An 18,221-nucleotide genomic window follows, 5' to 3' on the forward strand; every position below is an offset into this window, starting at 1 on the left:
ACTGTTTTCTTTTTTTTGATATTTTTGGTTTTGGTATCAGGGTGATGGTGGCCTTGTAGAATGAGTTTGGGAGTGTTCTTCCCTCTGCAATTTTTTGGAAGAGTTTGACAAGGATAGGTGTTAGCTTTTCTTTAAATGTTTGATAGAATTTGCCTGTGAATCCATCTGGTCCTGGGCTTTTGTTTGTTGGGAGATTTTTAATCACAGTTTCAATTTCAGTGCTTGTGATTGGTCTGTTCATATTTTCTATTTTTTCCTGGTTCAGTCTTGGAAGGTTGTACTTCTCTTAGAATTTGTCCATTTCTTCCAGGCTGTCCATCTTATTGGCATATAGTTGCTTATAGTAGTCTCTTATGATCCTTTGTATTTCTGCGGTGTCAGTTGTAACTTCTCCTTTTTCATTTCTAATTTTATTAATTTGAGTCTTCTCCCTTTTTTTTCTTGATGAGTCTGGCTAATGGTTTATCAGTTTTGTTTATCTTCTCAAAGAACCACCTTTTTGTTTTATTGATCTTTGCTATTGTTTTCTTCATTTGTTTTTGATTAGTTTCTGCTCTGGTCTGTATGATTTCTTTCCTTCTACTAACTTTGGGGGTTTTTTTGATGTTGTTGTTCTTTGTCTTATTGCTTTAGGTATAAGGTTAGTTTGAGATTTTTCTTGTTTCTTGAGGTAGGATTATATTGCTATAAATTTCCCTCTTAGAACTGCTTTTGCTGCATCACATAGGTTTTGGGTCATAGTATTTTTGTTGTCATTTGTTTCTGTATTTTTTTGATTTCCTCTTTGATTTTTTCAGTGATCTCTTGGTTATCTTGTAGTGTATGGTTTAGCCTCCATGTGTTTGTGTTTTCTACAGGTTTTTTTCCCCTGTAATTGACATCGAATCTCATAGCGTTGTGGTCAGAAAAGATGCTTGATATGATTTCAATTTTCTTAAATTTACTGAGGCTTGATTTGTGACCCAAGATGTGATCTGTCCTGGAGAATGTTCCGTGTGCACTTGAGAAGAAAGTGTATTCTGCTGTTTTTGGATGGAATGTCCTGAAAATATCAATTAAGTCCATCTGGTCTAATGTCTCATTTAAGGCTTGTGTTTCCTTATTAATTTTTTGTCTGCATTATCTGTCCATTGGTGTAAGTGGGGTGTTAAAGTCCCCCACTATTATTGTGTTACTGTTGATTTCCCCTTTTATGGCTGTTAGCATTTGCCTTATGTATTCAGGTGCTCCTATGTTAGGTGAATAAATATTTACAATTGTTATGTTGTCTTCTTGGATCGATGCCTTAATCATTATGTAGTGTCTGTCCTTGTCTCTCATAACATTCTTTAAAGTCTGTTGTGTCTGATATGGGTATTGCTACTCCAGATTTCTTTTGATTTCCATTTGCATGGAATATCTTTTTCCATCCCCTCACTTTCAGTCTGTATGTGTCCCTAGATCTGAAGCGGGTCTCTTGTAGACAGTATATATACAGGTCTTGTTTTTGTATCCATTCAGCCAGTCTGTGTATTTTGGTTGGAGCATTTAATCCATTTACATTTAAGGTAATTACTGATATGTATGTTCTTATTACCATATTCTGAATTGTTTTGGGTTTGTTTTTGTAAGTCTTTTCCTTCTCTTGTGTTTCCCACTTAGAGAAGTTCCTTTAGCATTTGTTGTAGAGCTGGTTTGGTGGTGCTGAACTCTCTCAGCTTTTGCTTGTCTGTAAAGGTTTTAATTTCTCCATCAAATCTGAATGAGATCCTTGCTGGGTAGAGTAAGTTTGGTTGTAGTTTTTTCCCTTTCATCACTTTAAACATATCTTGCACTCCCTTCTGGCCTGCAGAGATTCTGCTGAAAAATCAGCTGTTAATCTTATGAGAATTCCCTTGTATGTTATTTGTTGTTTTTCCCTTGCTGCTTTTAATATTTTTTCTTTGTGTTTAGTTTTTGTTAGTTTGATTAATATGTGTCTTGGTGTGTTTCTCCTTGGGTTTATCCTGTGTGGGACTCTCTGTGCTTCCTGGACTTGATTGACTATTTCCTTTCCCATGTTAAGGAAGTTTTTGATTATAATCTCTTCAAATATTTTCTCAGTCCCTTTTTTTTTCTCTTCTTGTCTGGGACCCCTATAATTCAAATGTTGCTGCACTTAATGTTCTCCCAGAGGTCTCTGCGTCTGTCCTCATTTCTTTTCATCCTTTTTTCTTTATTCTGCTCCTCGGCCATTATTTCCACCATTCTATCTTCCAGCTCACTCATCCGTTCTTCTGCCTCCATTATTCTGCTGTTGATATCTTCTAGTGTATTTTTCATTTCATTTATTGTGTTGTTCATCACTGATTGTTTGTTCTTCAGTTCTTCTAGGTCCTTGTTAAACATTTCTTGCATCTTCTCCATCTGTGCCTCCATTCTATTTCTGAGATTCTGGATCATCTTTACTATCATTACTCTGAATTCTTTTTCAGGTAGATTGCCTATTTCCTCTTCATTTATTTGGTTTTGTGGGTTTTTACCTTGTTCCTTCATCTGCAAGATATTTCTCTGTCTTCTCATTTTGTCTAGCTTACTGTGTTTGAGGCCTCCTTTCCCCAGGCTGCAAGGTCGTAGTTCCTCTTGCTTCTGGTCTCTGCCCCCAGTGAGTGAAGTTGGTCCAGTGAATTGTGTAGGCTTCCAGGTGGGAGGGACTGGTGCCTGCGTTCTGGAGGGTGGAGCTGAGTCTTTTCCCTCTGATGGGCAGGACCGTGTCAGGTGGTGTGTTTTGGGTTTTTTGTGAGCTTAGTATGACTTTAGGCAACCTGTCTGCTGATGGGTGGGTTTGTGTTCCTGCCCTGCTTGTTGTTTGGCATGAGGTGTCTAGTGGTCGGTGCTGTAAGCAGTTGGGTGGAACTGGGTCTTGGATTTGGATGGAGGCCTCTGTGAGAGCTCTCACTGTTAATATTCCCTGGGGCCAGGAATTCTCTGGTGGTCCAGCATCCTGGACTCAGTGCTCCCACCCCAGAGGCTCAGGCCTGGCTTCCGGTTGGGGAGCGAAGACCCTGCAAGCTACTTGTCATGGCAATAAAGGGGATTAAAGAAGAAAAAAAAAACACCGACAAAACCCCAGACAAATGGTAAAAGCTAATCAAAGATCGAAGAACAGAAACAAAGAAACACACCCAAAGGAAACAAAGACAGAACCAAAGAAAACAAAAAAGAAGAGAACAACCACACAGACAAAAGAACCCCACAATGAAATCAAGCAATTAAAAACAAAACTAACAAAAACACAAAACACAAAACAAAACCAAAGCAGAGTGCCAACTGAAGAATAAAGCAAAGAAAACAAAAGAAACAGACAAAAGTGATTAAAAGGAAAAGGGAAAAAAACACAGGACAAGAGAAGAGCAAAAGTAAAAATAGAAATGTAAAAGATTAAAAATATATTTAAAAAAAGAAAAAACAGAACAGAAAAGCAAAGTAAAAATAGAAATATATAAAAAGATAAAAAATATGTTTAAAAAATCCCCAAGGACTACATAAAAATAAAAATAAAATAAAAAAACCCCAAAACAGAACCAACAACAGAACAAATCAAAACATAATAAAAATAATAGTAGTAATAATGTTTTCCTGGGGTCTCAGCTGTCAGTGTCCTTGCCCCCGCTGTGAGCCACAGCCCACCTCTGCCTCCCCAGGAGGCCCTCCAGTGCCTAGGCTGGTCTCTGGATCTGCTGTGGGCCTTGTGGGGAGAGCTTAGACTCTGATCTGGCCCTATTCCCACATGTGCTTGCCCCCAAAGTCCACAGCAGCCAGAGGTAGACTGTTTTCATTTGTGGGAACACTCGTTGTCCACTCATATTCTGTAGACGCAGGGTCTACCTAGCTGATCACGGGGATTTAACCTGCAGGTTGTGCAACTGATGGAAAGATTTTCTCTCCTCTTCGTTAGTCGCCCCACCCCTGGGACTCGTCTGTGGTTTTATCCCCACCTCTGCATGTGGGCCACCCACAGGAGTCTGCTACCAAGGCTGCCCTGGAGCACTTGGGTCTGCCCTGGTGATGACAGGGTGTGGAGGTGGTATGGCTCCTTGGATCATGAGAGTCCTGGTGATGCCAGGTGTGCAAGGAAGCCAGTGGCCATGGGCTCGAGATATGGCCCTAGTGGGAGCCTTTTCTAGTGCCTGGTGGAAGTCGCTGAAGGCCAGCCCTGGCTAGGCTTTTTCTACTGCCCAGTGGTAGGCGTGTGAGGGCCAGGCCTGGCCGGGTTTCCTTTAGCACCCAGTGGCCAGCGCTGAGGGTCAGCCTGGTAGGACTTTTTTTTATTGCCTGGCTGCAGGTGCCAGTTTGTGGGGAGACAGAGGCTACAGTGGTGGCTCCGTGTGACTCAGTAGTAGTGCCCTGCTTCTGTCGCAGTCTGGTTTTCCTTCATAGGCATTCCCTGTTGTGGGTTTCCTCCCTCCCGTCCCCTCAGGCCATCTCCCCACAGCCAACAGCAGTCCTCGCCCCGGGTTTGCCCTCTAATCACCACACACCAGCTTCTAGCCCCTGTGTGCACTGGTGGACACACGTCCCTGCCTGGGGCACACAGGACTGTGGTACGGACTGTCTTTGTAGTTTTCACTCTGTCCGGTGTGCCACAGATCGGTTGCTTTAACCTCCTCTGACAGCCTCAAATGTTTCCCTTCTGTCCCACCCTATTTTGCCATTGGTGAGGGGGCTTCCTGGGGTGTGGGAATCTCTCCCCTGCTTCATTTCTCCCCTTCACCCCCCAGGGTGCAGGTCTTGTCCCTCTTCCTCTCCTTCTCCTTCTCTCTTCTTTCTTTTGTCCTACCCAGTTATGCGGGGATCTTTATAGTCCTTTCTGGTGTCCAGGGTCTTCTGCTAGTGTTTAGCCGGTGTTCTGTGAGAACTGTTGCATCTTTAGATGTATTCCTGATGCATCCGTCCTCCTACTCCTCTGCTATCTTGGAACCACCTGCATGCCGGCTTTTTCATTGCGGCATGTGGGCTTCTTAGTTGAGGCATGCAGACTCTTAGTTGCAGCATGCATGTGAACTCTTAGTTCCCCAGACAGGGATCAAACCCAGTCCCCCTGCATTGGGAGCATAGGGTTTTACCCACTGGGCCACCAGGGAGGTCCCATTTATTTTCTCTTGGTAGTGTCCTTTGCTGTGCAGAAGCATTTAGTTTAATGTAGTCCCATTTGCTTTTTTTTGTGTGTGTGCAGTACGCGGGCCTCTCACTGTTGTGGCCTCTCCCGTTGCAGAGCACAGGCTCCGGATAGGCAGGCTCAGCGGCCATGGCTCACAGTCCTAGCCGCTCCATGCATGTGGGATCTTCCTGGACCGGAGCACGAACCCGTGTCCCCTGCATTGGCAGGTGGACTCTCAACCACTGTGCCACCAGGGAAGCCCTTATTTTTGTTTTTGTTTTCCTTGTCTGAGGAGACAAAGCAAAAAAAAAAAAAAAATATTGCTAAGATAGATGTCAAATAGTGTACTGCCTATATTTTCTTTTTGAAGTTTTATGATATCAGGTCTTACATTTAAGCCTTCAATCCGTTTTGAGTTTACTTTTGTATATGCTGTGAGAAAGTAGTCCAGTTTGATTAGTTTGCATGTAGCTGTCCAGTTTTCCCCACATCATTTACAAGGCTGTCTTTTCCCTATTGTAGATTTTTGCTTCCTTTGTCATAAATTAATTGACCATATAAGCATGGGTTTATTTCTACACTCTCTATTGTGTTCCATTGATTTACATATCTGTTCTTGTATCAGTATAATACTGTTTTGATTACTGTAGCTTTGTCGATGTAGTTTGCAATTAGGGAGGATGATACTTCTAACTTTGTTCTTCTTTCTCAAGATTGCTTTGGCTTTTCAGGGTCTTTTGTGTTTCCATATAAATTTTAGGATTATTTGTTCTAGTTCTTTGAAAAATGCATTGGAATTCTGATAGGGATTGCACTGAATCTGTAGATTGCCTTGAATAGTACGGTCATTTTAACAATATTCAATACAGTCCATGAGTGTGGCATATCTTTCCGTCTGCTTGTGTCATAATCAATTTCTTTCATCCCTGTCTTACAGTCTTCTAAGGACAAATCTTTTACCTCCTTTTTTAGGTTTATTCCTAGGTATTTTATTCTTTTTGATGCAATTGTAAGCAAGGTTGTTTTATTACTTTTTCTTTCTGATAGTTTGTTAATGAATACAAATGCAACAGATTTCTATATATTTTATATCCTGCAATTTTACTGAATTTATTTATTAGTTCTTATAGTTTTTTGGATTTAAGATTTTCTGTATATATTATCATGTCATCTGCAAACAGTGACAGTTTTACTTCTTTTTTTGTAATTTGGGTTCCTTTTCTTTCTTTTTCTGATTCCTGTGGCTAGGATTTTCAGTACTATGTGTCTTGCGTAACTAAGACTCCTAATACTCTGTTGAATAAAAGTGGCAAGAGTGGGCATCCTTTTCTTGTTCCTCACTTAAAGGGAATGCTTTCATCTTTTCTCTGTTGAGTATGATGTTGGCTGTGGGTTTGTCATAAATGGACTTTCTTACATTGAGATAGTTCCCTCTATACCCACTTTGTTGAGAGTTGTTACCATAAATAGATGTTGAATTTTGTTGTAAGTTTTTTTCTGCATCTATTGAGATGATCATATGATTTTTAGTCTTCAGTTTGTTAATGTGGTGTATCACATTGATTAATTTGAGGATATTAAACCATTGTTGCATACCTGGAATAAATCCCTCTTGATTATGGTGTATGATCCTTTTAATGTACTGCTGATTTCTGTTGGCTAATATTTCATTGAGGATTTTTACATCATGTTCATCAATGATATTGGCCTATAATTTTCTTTTTTTGTGAAAATCTTTGGTAACACAGTGATGCTGGCCTTGTAGAATGAGTTCAGAAGCATTCCTTCCTCTTTAATATTTTGGAATAGTCTGACTAGGATAGGTGTCAGCTCACTTTTAAATGCTTGGTAGAATTCACCTGTGAAGCTGTCTTGTCCCGACTTTTATTTCTTGGGAGTTTGTTTAGAAGTAACTGATTCAGTTTCATTACTGGTAATCTGTCTGTTCATATTTTTTTATTTCTTCCTGATGCCATCTTTGGAGATTGTATGTTTCTAGGAATTTATCCACTTCTTCTAGGTTACCCATTTTATTGGCATATGATTGTTCATAGTAGTCTCCTAATCCTTTGGATTTCTGTGGTGTTGGTTGTAACTTCTCTTTCATTCCTCCCTCACTCCCTCACTCCCTTCCATACTTCCTTTTTTTTTTTTACAAACTTTTAACATACTTTATTGATTTAGGGGCCAAACAAGGCATCATTTGGACAGCTAAGAAAGGCACCTCATTGAAAATAATACATCACAGTGCTGTTGAGTGATCCCAGTCACAGGATTTGAGGATGGAAAGGACAGTCTTTGGATAATGTTGCTTAGGACAGTTGCTCATTTATTAAAAAGGGTTCTTTCACAAGACGTGGATGGAGGAAGGCAAGAGTGTAGGAATGTGGCATATGCTGGGTGGCTGCCAAGAGCTTACCCATGAGAGCAGGTGGGCTGGTAAGTCAGCGATAAGTCGGGAGGGGAGTGAGACCAGCCTGCCCCACCTGCCCCATGACTCCAGTAAACCTGATGTGTGTGCTGAGCCACTGCTCCCATGTACACACTCCATATCTCTTTCAAATGGGGAGATGACTTTTTGATCTCATGGTATGGGGAACCAGGGTTAGTAGTTAACTCCTGCCCTATTCCAAGCTACAGGGCAGACAGGACAACAGTGTGATTTCCTGCATTCCTGGGCTGGCATGAGGTTCTGATAAAAGCTGAGGTCTTAGGGCACTGGCTTTAAAAATTACTGTCACCAGTCTGGAGTAAATGAAAATGTGATTCCTTAGAAATAATACTGCCTCTCCCTGTTTCTATTTATGCCCTCCAGTCAGTGTTTTAAAAAATTAAATTTTCCCTTTGCTTATACTTTTTAGGACTTCTACTCCATGTAAAAGAAATTGCTTCACTACAGGACTGCTGCTCTTCCCATTCTCATCTTGACCCTTCACCACTCCTCCCTCTCCATCCTTACCCTGACCACCTCTGCCCTCTGTCCAGTATCTAAGAGCAGGGATCATGCTGTGGAGTGATGAGCAGTGGTGCAGTCTTGGCCTTCTGTTACTAGGATGTAGCTTTGGAGAAGGCTGCTAGGATGCTTGCAAACATGACATCGGGGGTCTGGGATGCATCAGTGGCAGAGTGCATCCCCCGTTTACTGTAGTAAACCAGTGGGATTGTCTGAGTGTGGTAGGCCTCCAGGCAGATTTTTAAGGCCTTCTCATTACCATCTGATCAGTGGACCAAGGGTTCCCCTGTGATAGCATCTTTCATGGGCTCTTTTGGGAAGTTGAACTCCATGTGGTAGGAATGGCCACTCTGGGGGTGAATCTGTCATCCTGTGATTCTCCAGATCAGCAGAGAGTCTGGAATGCTGAATTCAGTCACAGAATCAAGCTTCTGTTTCCTCTTTTCCATGAGGTCATCAAGCATTTCTGCCTGCCTTGCAGTTCAAGGGAAGCCATCTAGAAGAAAACCACTTTTGCATGGAGGGGATCTCCAAATTCTTCTCAATGCACTCCATGACCATTCCATCTCTCACCAGTTTCCTGGCATCCATAGTTGCCTTCAGCTTTTTTCCCAGCTCTGAGCCAGAAGCCACTATGGCCTTCAGAATGTCTCCAGTAGCCAAATGGCAGACACAGAAGTTTTCAGTGAATTTGGGTGCCTGGGTACCCTTGCTGGCTCTGGGAGGCCCCAACAGCACAGACCAGATGCCTTTAGGACACTCTTGGGCCCATTTGGCTGGGGGCACGTTGGGAGCCATGGCTGCCGAAGCCTCTCTCTCTCTCTTTCATTTCCGATTTTATTTATTTGGGCCTCTTTCATTTTTTTCTTGATGAGTCTGGCTAAAGGTTTATCAATTTTTATCAATTTTATGTTTTCTAAGAACTAATTCTTTCATTGATTTTTTTCCCTATTTTTTTCTTAGTCTCTTTCATTTGCTTCTGCTCTGATCTTTATTATTTCCTTCCTTCTACTAACTTTGGGTGTTGTGTGTTCTTTTTCTAGTTCCTTTAGGCATAAGGTTAGTTGTTTATATGAAATTTTTCTTGTTTCCTGAGTTAGGTCTGTATTGTTATAAATTTCCCTCTTAGATTTGCTTTTGCAACCCATTCATTTTGGATCATTGTGTTTTCATTTCCATTTATCTACAGGTATGTTTTGATTTCGTCTTTGATTGCTTCAGGACGCACTGGTTGTTTAGTAGCATAGTGTTTTGTGTTTGTGTTTTTTGCAGTTTTTTCCTTGTAGTTGATTTCTAATCTTATACCATTGTGGTCAGGAAACATGCTTGATATGATTTCAGTCTTTTTAAATTCATTGAGATTTGTTTTGTGGCTTAGCCTGTGATCTATCCTGGAGAATGTTCCATGTGCACTTGAAAAGAATGTTTTTCTGCTGTTTTTGGATGAAATGTTCTTTATGTGTCTGTTAATTTCATCTGCTGTATCATTTAAGATCAGTGTTTTCTTATTGATTGTCTGGATGATCTGTCCATTGATGTAAGTAGGGAGTTAAAGTTCCCTACTAATTATTGTATTACCATCAATTTCTCATTATCTCTGTCAGTATTTGCTTTATGTATTTAGGTGCTCCTATGTTCAGTGCATGTATATTTACAATTGGTGTATATTTACAATTGGTGTATCTTCTTGTTGGATTGATCCTTTTATCATTATGTAATGCCCTTCTTTGTCTCTTGTTACAATATTTGCTTTAAAGTCTGTTTTGTCTGATATAAGTATAGCTACCCCAGCTTTCCTTTTGTTTACATTTGCATGGAATACTTTTTCCATCCTCTCACTTTCAGTCTCTTTGTGTATTTAGCTCTGAAGTGAGTCTCTTATAGGCAGCATATAGAGGGGTCTTGTTTTTATCCATTCAGCCACTCTGTCTTTTGATTGGCAAATTTAATCCATTTACAATTTAAAGTAATTCTTGATAGGTACGTACTTATTGCCATTTTGTTGATTGTTCTCTAGTTGTTTTTGTATTCTTTTTAGTTTTCTTACACTTATTTTTCTCTCTTCCCTTGTGGTTTGATGACTATCTTAAGTGTTTGGATTCCTTTCTCTTTCTGTGTGTGTTTCTATTATAGTTTTTTGGTTTGTGGTCACCATGAGGTTCATTTAAAACAATTTATCTATATGGGGTTATTTTAAGTTGATGATCTCTTTAGTTTGAATGCGTTCCAGCAATGCTGTGTTCCTCCCAACCACATTTAATGTTTCTGACATCATATTTTATATCTTTTTATTTTGTGTATCACTTAACTACTTATTGTGGATATAGATGTTTTTTGCTACTTTTGTCTTTTTGCTTTCCTACTAGCTTTATAAGTGGTTGATCTACTACCTTTACTGTATGTATGCTTTTACCAGTGAGATTTTTTCTTTCATAATTTTTATATTTCTAATTGTAGCCTTTTCTTTTCTATTTAAAGAAGTCCACTTAACGTTTCTTGTAAAGTTGGTTTAGTGGTGCTAAACTCTTAGGTTTTGCTTATCTGTAAAACCTTTGATCTCTTTTGAGATAAATCTGAATGATAACCTTGCCAAGTAGTGTATTCTTGGTTGTAGGGTTTTTCCTTTCATCACTTTGGATATATTGTGCTACTCCCTTCTGATCTGCAAAGCTTCTGTTGAAACATCAGGTGATAGTCTTATGGGAGTTCCCTTATACATAACTAATTGCTTTTCTCTTGCTGCTTTTAAGATTCTCACTTTAATTTTTGCCATTTTAAATACGATATGTCTTGATGTGGCCCTCTTTGGGCTCATCTTGTTTGGGACTGTCTCTGCTTCCTGGACTTGGATGTGTTTCCTTTCCCAGGTTGGGGAAGTTTTCAGCTATTATTTCTTCAAATAATTTCTCTGACCCTTCCTCTTAACTCTTCTCCTTCTGGGACCCCTACAAGGCTAACGTTAGTATGCTTGATATTGTCTCAAACTATCATTTCTTTGATTTCTTTTTTCTGTTCGGCTTGGGTGATTTCCGCTACTTTGTCTTGCAGGTTGCTGATCCATTCCTCTGTATCATTTAATCTACTGTTGATTTCATCTAGTATATTTTATTTTTATTTATTTTATTTTTGGCTGCATTGGGTCTTGGTTGCAGTGCGAGGGCTTTTCTCTGGTTGAGGTGGGCGGGGGCTACTCTTCGTTGTGGTGCACTGGCTTTTCATTGCAGTGGCTTCACTTGTTGTGGAGCATGGGCTTTAGGTACACAGGCTTCAGTAGTTGTGGTGCGTGGGCTCAGTAGTTGTGGCTTGCGGGCTGTAGAGAGCAGGCTCAGTAGTTGTGGCTCATGGGCTTAGTTGCTCCATGGCATGTGGGATCTTCCCAGACCAGGGCTTGAATCCGTGTCTCCTGCATTGGCAGGCGGATTGTTAACCACTGTGCCACCAGGGAAGCCCTCGTCTAGTATATTTTAAAATTTCATTTATTGTATTTGTCAGCTCTGGTTCTTCTTTATATCTTTAAACTCTGTTGACATTCTCACTGCATTCATCCATTAGGCTTTCTGTGCCATTGGTTGCATGGCCTTTGGAGCCTGGTATTGGTACCAGACTTCTGGTGGGTGGAGCGGGCCCCCACTTGGTTGGGTGTGAAACCTGGGGGGTCTGGTGCTGATGCTGGCCCGCTAGTGGGTGAGGCCAGGTCCTGGTGTGTCTATGTGCACAGCCTGTTGGTCATAGAGGTGGTGCCAGCTTACTGGTGGCTGGGTAAGACCCCAATGCTAATAGGCTAGAGGGAGGATTCCAGACTACTGCTTCTGTGCTGGGACTTGAAGTGTGTGAGATTTTGCTCATGCCCTCTGAGAGCTGAGTCTGTTTTCCATAACCCTCCATCCCTCCCAAACATAAGCCCCACTGGTTTATGAAGGCAAACATTCTGAGGGTTTGTCTTCCCAGTGTAGGAGCCCAGTGTGGGGTTTGGACACCTTGTTCCTTTGGGAGGTCCTCTAGCATTGTGATATTTTTCCCATTTGTGGGTTGCCTCCCTGGGGTTGTGGGTCCTGACTAACTATGTCTCTGCCCCTCCTACTTGTTTCATTGTGCTTCCCTCTTTATATATATATTTAGTTATGGAACATCTTTTCTTCTAGTCTTCAGGTGGTTCTCATAGACACTTGCTCTGTAAGTAGTTGTAATTTTGGTGTGTTCATGGGAAGAGGTGAGTTCAGGGTTTTCCTCCTCTACCATCTTGGCCTGGATCAGGCTAGACTTCCTGTACAACAAAATCCTTGCTCAACTTTCTTCTGTACTTCATATGGGTTTCCTCCCTTTCTTATGGGTTCCCCTATGAACTCTCCCTTAAGAAATCACTTACATAAAAGTCCCTGTCTCAGACTATACCTCTTAGGAATCTGACCTAAGATATAGAAATGGACTAAGGTAAATGACCTGGGTACTGCTGAGATCACCTGACACTGTGTCATATAAGAAACAGTGGGTAGAATAGGACTCTTTAGTAAGGAAGACTTTGGACTGGGAAGCTGTCATCATGGGATAAGAACCTGTCACCATGGAAGAGGAACCTGATTTGTTCTTTTCTACTTGAAAGAGTAGAACAAATGTCTGTATATAGAAGCTTCAGAGCCATGTATGCCACCTCAATGTGGAAAGAACTGTCTAATAGGGGATTACAAAGGTTAGTAAAAGATTAACCACACTATATTAGTTTCTACTGCTGCCATAACAAATTAGCACACATTTAGCACAACACAAATTTATTAGCTAATAGATCAGCAGTTCTGGTACATCATGGCTCAGTTGGATTTTTTGCTTTGACTCTCATGAGGCCAAAACCAAAGTGTGCTCCTTTCTAGAGGTTCTTGAGATCAATGTGCTTCCAAGCTTGTTTAGGTTGTTCGTCAAATCTAGTTCTTTGTGTTTGTAGAACCAAGGTCCCCATTTCCTTGTTGGCTATTAACTGGGGACCATCTTCATTCCTTGGAGGTCCCTTCTGGTCCTTTCACATGGTGCCTATATCTGAGAACCAACAGCGGTTCATCGAAACTTTCTCAACTTTCTCATGCTTAGCTGTCTCTCTGGCTTCCCCATCTGCTACTTCTGTCTTCTGCCTCAGTCAGAGTAAGTTCTGAGCTTTGAAAGGGCTCATGTGATTAGATTGGGCCCACCCAGATTATCCAGGATAATCTTCCTATCTTAATATCTATAACCTTAATTACATCTGGAAAGTTCCTTTTGCCATGTAATATAATGTATTTACAGGTTTTGAAAATGAGTGGACATCTTTGTTAGTGGGTGTTATTCTGCTGACTGTAGTTTGCCCTCTGCCCCCTACAGATTCACGTCCCTCACAAATAAAAAAATACATTTGCCCCATCCCAAAGTCTCAAAGGTCTCATCCCATTACAACATCAACTCAGAGTCCCCAAATCTCATCAGTTCAAAATTCCCATCATCTAAGTCATCTAAAATTATGTACGGATGAGGCTGTTGGTATAATCTATTATGTACAACTCCTGAGGCACAATTCCTCTCCATCAGGGGACCTATGAAACTAAAACAATTTATCTGCTTCCAATAGACAATGATAGGTCAGGCATAGGATAAGTTACAGACGTTCCAGGTTAAACAAGGGAGAAATGGAAGGTAAAGGGGAGCTACTATGTCCAAGGCAGTTTCAAAATCCAGCAAGGCAAACTTCACTAGGTTTTCAAGGCCTGGAAATAATCCTCTATGGTTCTTGGTTCCATGCTAAAAACCTATCGCATCCGTTTTTCTCAGGCGGTCTCCCATTCAAGTACTAACCAGGCCCAAAGCTTGCTTAACTTCCAAGATCAGATGAGATCAGGTACACGGGTAGAGGTGAATGACCAGGATGCTGCTGAGAGCACCCAACATTGTGTCATATGAGACATCGTGGAGAGAATAATGACTGCTTAGTAAGAAAGACTTTGGACAAAGAAGCTCTCATCATGGGAGAGGTGGATCCTGTTTTCTTCATGTTCCCAAATGAGTAAAACAAAGGCCATTGTATATAAGGTTCAAGGAGAAGTATTTCAGCTCAGAAAGAGTCCTCTGGTAGATTTCTGTTAGAGTCCAAAAATGGTTAAAGACTAACCACCCACCTGTACTTTTCCATGAAGCTTTCCATAGTCGTTCCCTCATCAGGCCTGGATGCTTACCTCTCATTCTCTCCCATTAGCATATTGTTCAAAACTGGTGAGGGCCTAACAGGGGACTGAAAAACAAACCAGAAGTCAGGTTCAGTTAGCTGTTAAAACCCTAGACATTTGCAGAGCGTGAAGGAAACACAAATAGCACTCTAAACCAGGTGTTATGTTAATAATGAAGGGTGTGAGTTTAAGAGTCAGATACCTTGGTCACACTCTCAAGTTTACTAGTTCTGTGATCTTGGGCGTATTATTAAACTCTCTGAGTTTGAGTGTTTGCAGCTTTGTCATGGGGGTGGTAACTCCTACCTATAAGGGTGTTACGCAGATTCACCCAGGAGCTAGATGGGAGGCATGGAGCTTGGCATATGGTAAGCATTCTGTAAATGGTGACTGCTGTTATTGGGGTCTGGTAATCTAGTTATGTATTTCCTCTTCCACTAGACAGTCAAGTTCCTTGAGACCTGATATGTTACATAGTCACTGTGTTACATCTATCTTATTTTAAATTATTTTTAATAAAAATTTTTAAAATTTTATTTTATTGAGATGTAGTTGATTTACAATATCATATAAGTTGTGTGTATGCAACATAGTGATTCACAATTTTTAAAGGTCATACTCCATTTATAGTTATTATAAAAATAGGCTATACTCCCTGTGCTGCACAATATATCCTTGTAGCTTATTTATTTTATTCTTTGTAGTTTGTACTTCTTAACACCCTACCTCTATCTTGCCCCTCCCTGTTACGTTTATCTTTGATATCTTTGTATTGTTTATCATGTATTAGGTCCTTAGTAATTATTGATTTAAATAACTAAACTTTATTATTTAGTTTATTTGGGACAAACTTTATCCCAAAAAACTTTGGACATCGCTAACACCACTGGCCAAATATTTGAAAGCTGGCATTTCATTCTGTTAATTTCTCTTGTTCCCAGGATCATAGTGTCCAAAGGAATAAGATAAATCTGTCAAACAATCTTTAATGCAGATTTATCAGAAAGTCAGTTATATATCAAAACAAATTAAGGGAATTGTGTATGTGCAGAGATTCAGATGGTATGGTCTTCCCAAATATCCATTTTTTGTGAAGACTAAAAAAATAATTTAACAGTAAGTTTACTTTGCTGTACAGTAGAAACTAACACAACATTGTGAAATAACTCTAGTCCAATTAAAAAAACAGCTTATATCATTTTTACATATTTCCATGGAAACTGCTTTCCCATCTCTCTGGAATTCGCAGTCTTCTGTATAAGACCAAGATCTTCATGAGGACCTAAATGGCCTTACACAACCTGTTCTCTTCCTAACCCTGATCTCTTGGGCCTCATCTCCCAGCACCCTCTTCATCACTCTCCCCACTCCAACAGCAGTGTGCAACTCACCGTCTCCCGAGACCTCTAGGCATGATATCACTTGCATTGAGAATGCTTGCACTGGAGTGTAAGGCAGGTATTTTCTGTGTTTTACCTGGCACATAGTGGTCCTTCAGTATTTCTTGAATTATTCAGGCAGACCCAGTGGTGACGATAGCCAGTATCAGATCACAGAACAAGTGGCAGGGAAGGCATTCTGCCAGGCTGCATTCTCTAATACACTTTCAGGAATACTAATAACCATTCAGGGGCAACAAGAAAAATAAGGATGAATTTCAGTGATTGAGAGTGTGCTGAGTGCCAGCCCAGGCACGCACTACACATGCTTACCTCAGCTCAACTTCACCATCCTGAGGATCAGAAAACATTCAGGAACTTGCCTAAGGTCACACACCTAGTAGATGGAGTGGACAGGATCCGTTTAACCGTAGTGGATGGATTTTAAAACTTTTAACAGCTTTCCAAATAGTGAGGTTTCATTTTTAACTTTTGTTATTGTTTTTTTTTATGTGGGCAAACAGTGTGTCCTATATCACTGCTGCCTTTTGGAATCCATTTGAGATTTTTCTTGGTGGTCTGGTATGTGATCAATCTGTTTAAATATTCCGTGGAATCTTGAAATGGAAATCTATAGGATCCAAAATAGAATTGTCTATTAATTCAGTCTTACTAATTATATCACTTAAATCTTTTACGTAGTTATTTTTTAGTACTTGATCTGTCAAACATTGAGAATGATGTTAATATTTGAAAGCAACTGTTTTTCATCCACTTCTGTGTGCCTAACCATGTTTGCCATTTGTTTTAATATCTAATATGGATATCAGTACCAGACAACTGTTATTGAGAGTAAGTTTCTGTATATTTTCAAGTACTCAGGAAAAGATTGAGAAATGGAAGACTGAATCAAAGGAAAATTACAGATGGCTACAATGAAAGAAGCCAGTGGAGATAAAGGTGTCACCTTTAAATATCAAATCAAAGCCAAGTGGGGAAACACGGGCAGTAAGCATGGTTGTTAGAAGCAGAGACCCTGGAACCAGACTTCCTGGCATAAATCCCAGCAGTGCAGTTCAGTAGACTGGGCAACTTATTAACTTCGCTATGCTTCCATTTCTGTGTGAAAAATGGTGATAATAATAGTACCTACCTAAGGAGGTTATTGTGATGATTAAACAAGTTACTATTCTTTTTTTTTTTTTTTTTTTTTTTTTTTGTGGTACGCGGGCCTCTCACTGTCGTGGCCTCTCCTGTTGCGGGGCACAGGCTCCGGACGCGCAGGCTCAGCGGCCATGGCTCACGGGCCCAGCCGCTCCGCGGCATGTGGGATCTTCCTGGACCGGGGCATGAACCCGTGTCCCCTGCATCGGCAGGCGGACTCTCAACCACTGCGCCACCAGGGAAGCCCAACAAGTTACTATTTATAAAGTGCTTAGGAGAGTGCTTAGCTGCACATAGCAGTATATAAGTATCTATTAGCTATTATCATCCTTCACATCAGACTCCTTTTGGTACAAAGGTATTCTAGAACCACCAGGCTTATAAGTGTAATGTCAATTGTACTGTTTCATTCAATGTGTCTATATTAATTGAGCACTTACTCTTGACAGGCACTATGTTAGTTACTAGGAGTATAATGGATATACAGGGTCCCTATGCTCATGGAATTTACCACTCAGTGGTGAGTACAGACATGAAGCTATTAATTGCAGCCATATCCAATGATACGAAGAAAAGGTACACAGTGCTATGAATGTCTCAATGAGGGTGGAGGAGGATGTAGACTAGTCTGGAGGGTCAGGTAATGGCTCTTCTGTGACATATTTGTAATCTACGGCTTTAAAATAAATTACCCCAAACACTTAGTGTCTTAATACAGCAAATGCTTATTATCTCATAGATTCTGTGGGTCTGGAATATGGGAGTCCCTTAGCTCAGTGGTTCTGGCCCAGAGTACCTCAAGAGGTTGCAGTCAAGCTGTTGGGTAGGGCCACAGGCATCTGAAGGCTTCACCGAGGCTGGACAATCCACTTCTACAATGGCTTATTCACATGACTGTTGGCAGGAGGCCTCAGTTTCATGTCATGTGGGCCTCTCTTTAGAGCTTGAATGTCCTCATGATGCAGCAGCTGGCTTCTCCCAGAACAGGTGGTCCAAGAACGTGAGCAAGAAGGATGCCATAATGTCTTTTATGACCAAGCCTCAGAAGTCACACATGTTACTTCTATTATATTCTCTTTGTTAGAACTGAGTTATTAAGTCCAGTCCACAGCCAAGGGGAATATATTTAGGCTTCACCTTATAAAGGGAATATACAAAATTTGTGGACATATTTTAAATTACCACACAAGGATATGGCTAGATTGATTATTGAAGATATTCTAGACCAGGGGTTGACAAATTTTATGTAAAAGGCCAGGTAGTAAATATTTCTTGCTTTATGAGGCCATATTGTCTCTGTTATAACTACTCAACTCTGCCATGAAATGAAATGAAAGCAACCATAGACAATATGTAAGTGAATGGATATAGTAGTGTTTCAATAAAACTTTATTTACCAGAACTGATGGTGGGCTATAGTTTGC

At 40.6% G+C, this 18,221-nt stretch overlaps 1 protein-coding gene and 1 pseudogene across 10 annotated transcripts in view; one reads left to right on the top strand and one right to left on the bottom strand.

The window, feature by feature from the left end:
* ERC2 (ELKS/RAB6-interacting/CAST family member 2) overlaps window positions 1-18,221 on the top strand; it is a 969,444-nt gene that overhangs the window by 263,426 nt on the left and 687,797 nt on the right. The window lies entirely within an intron of this gene.
* Window positions 8,168-8,870, bottom strand: LOC131764509 (adenylate kinase 2, mitochondrial pseudogene; annotated as a pseudogene).

Source organism: Kogia breviceps, chromosome 10 (genome assembly GCF_026419965.1).
Source record: "Kogia breviceps isolate mKogBre1 chromosome 10, mKogBre1 haplotype 1, whole genome shotgun sequence".
NCBI classification, from domain to species: Eukaryota; Metazoa; Chordata; class Mammalia; order Artiodactyla; family Physeteridae; genus Kogia; species Kogia breviceps.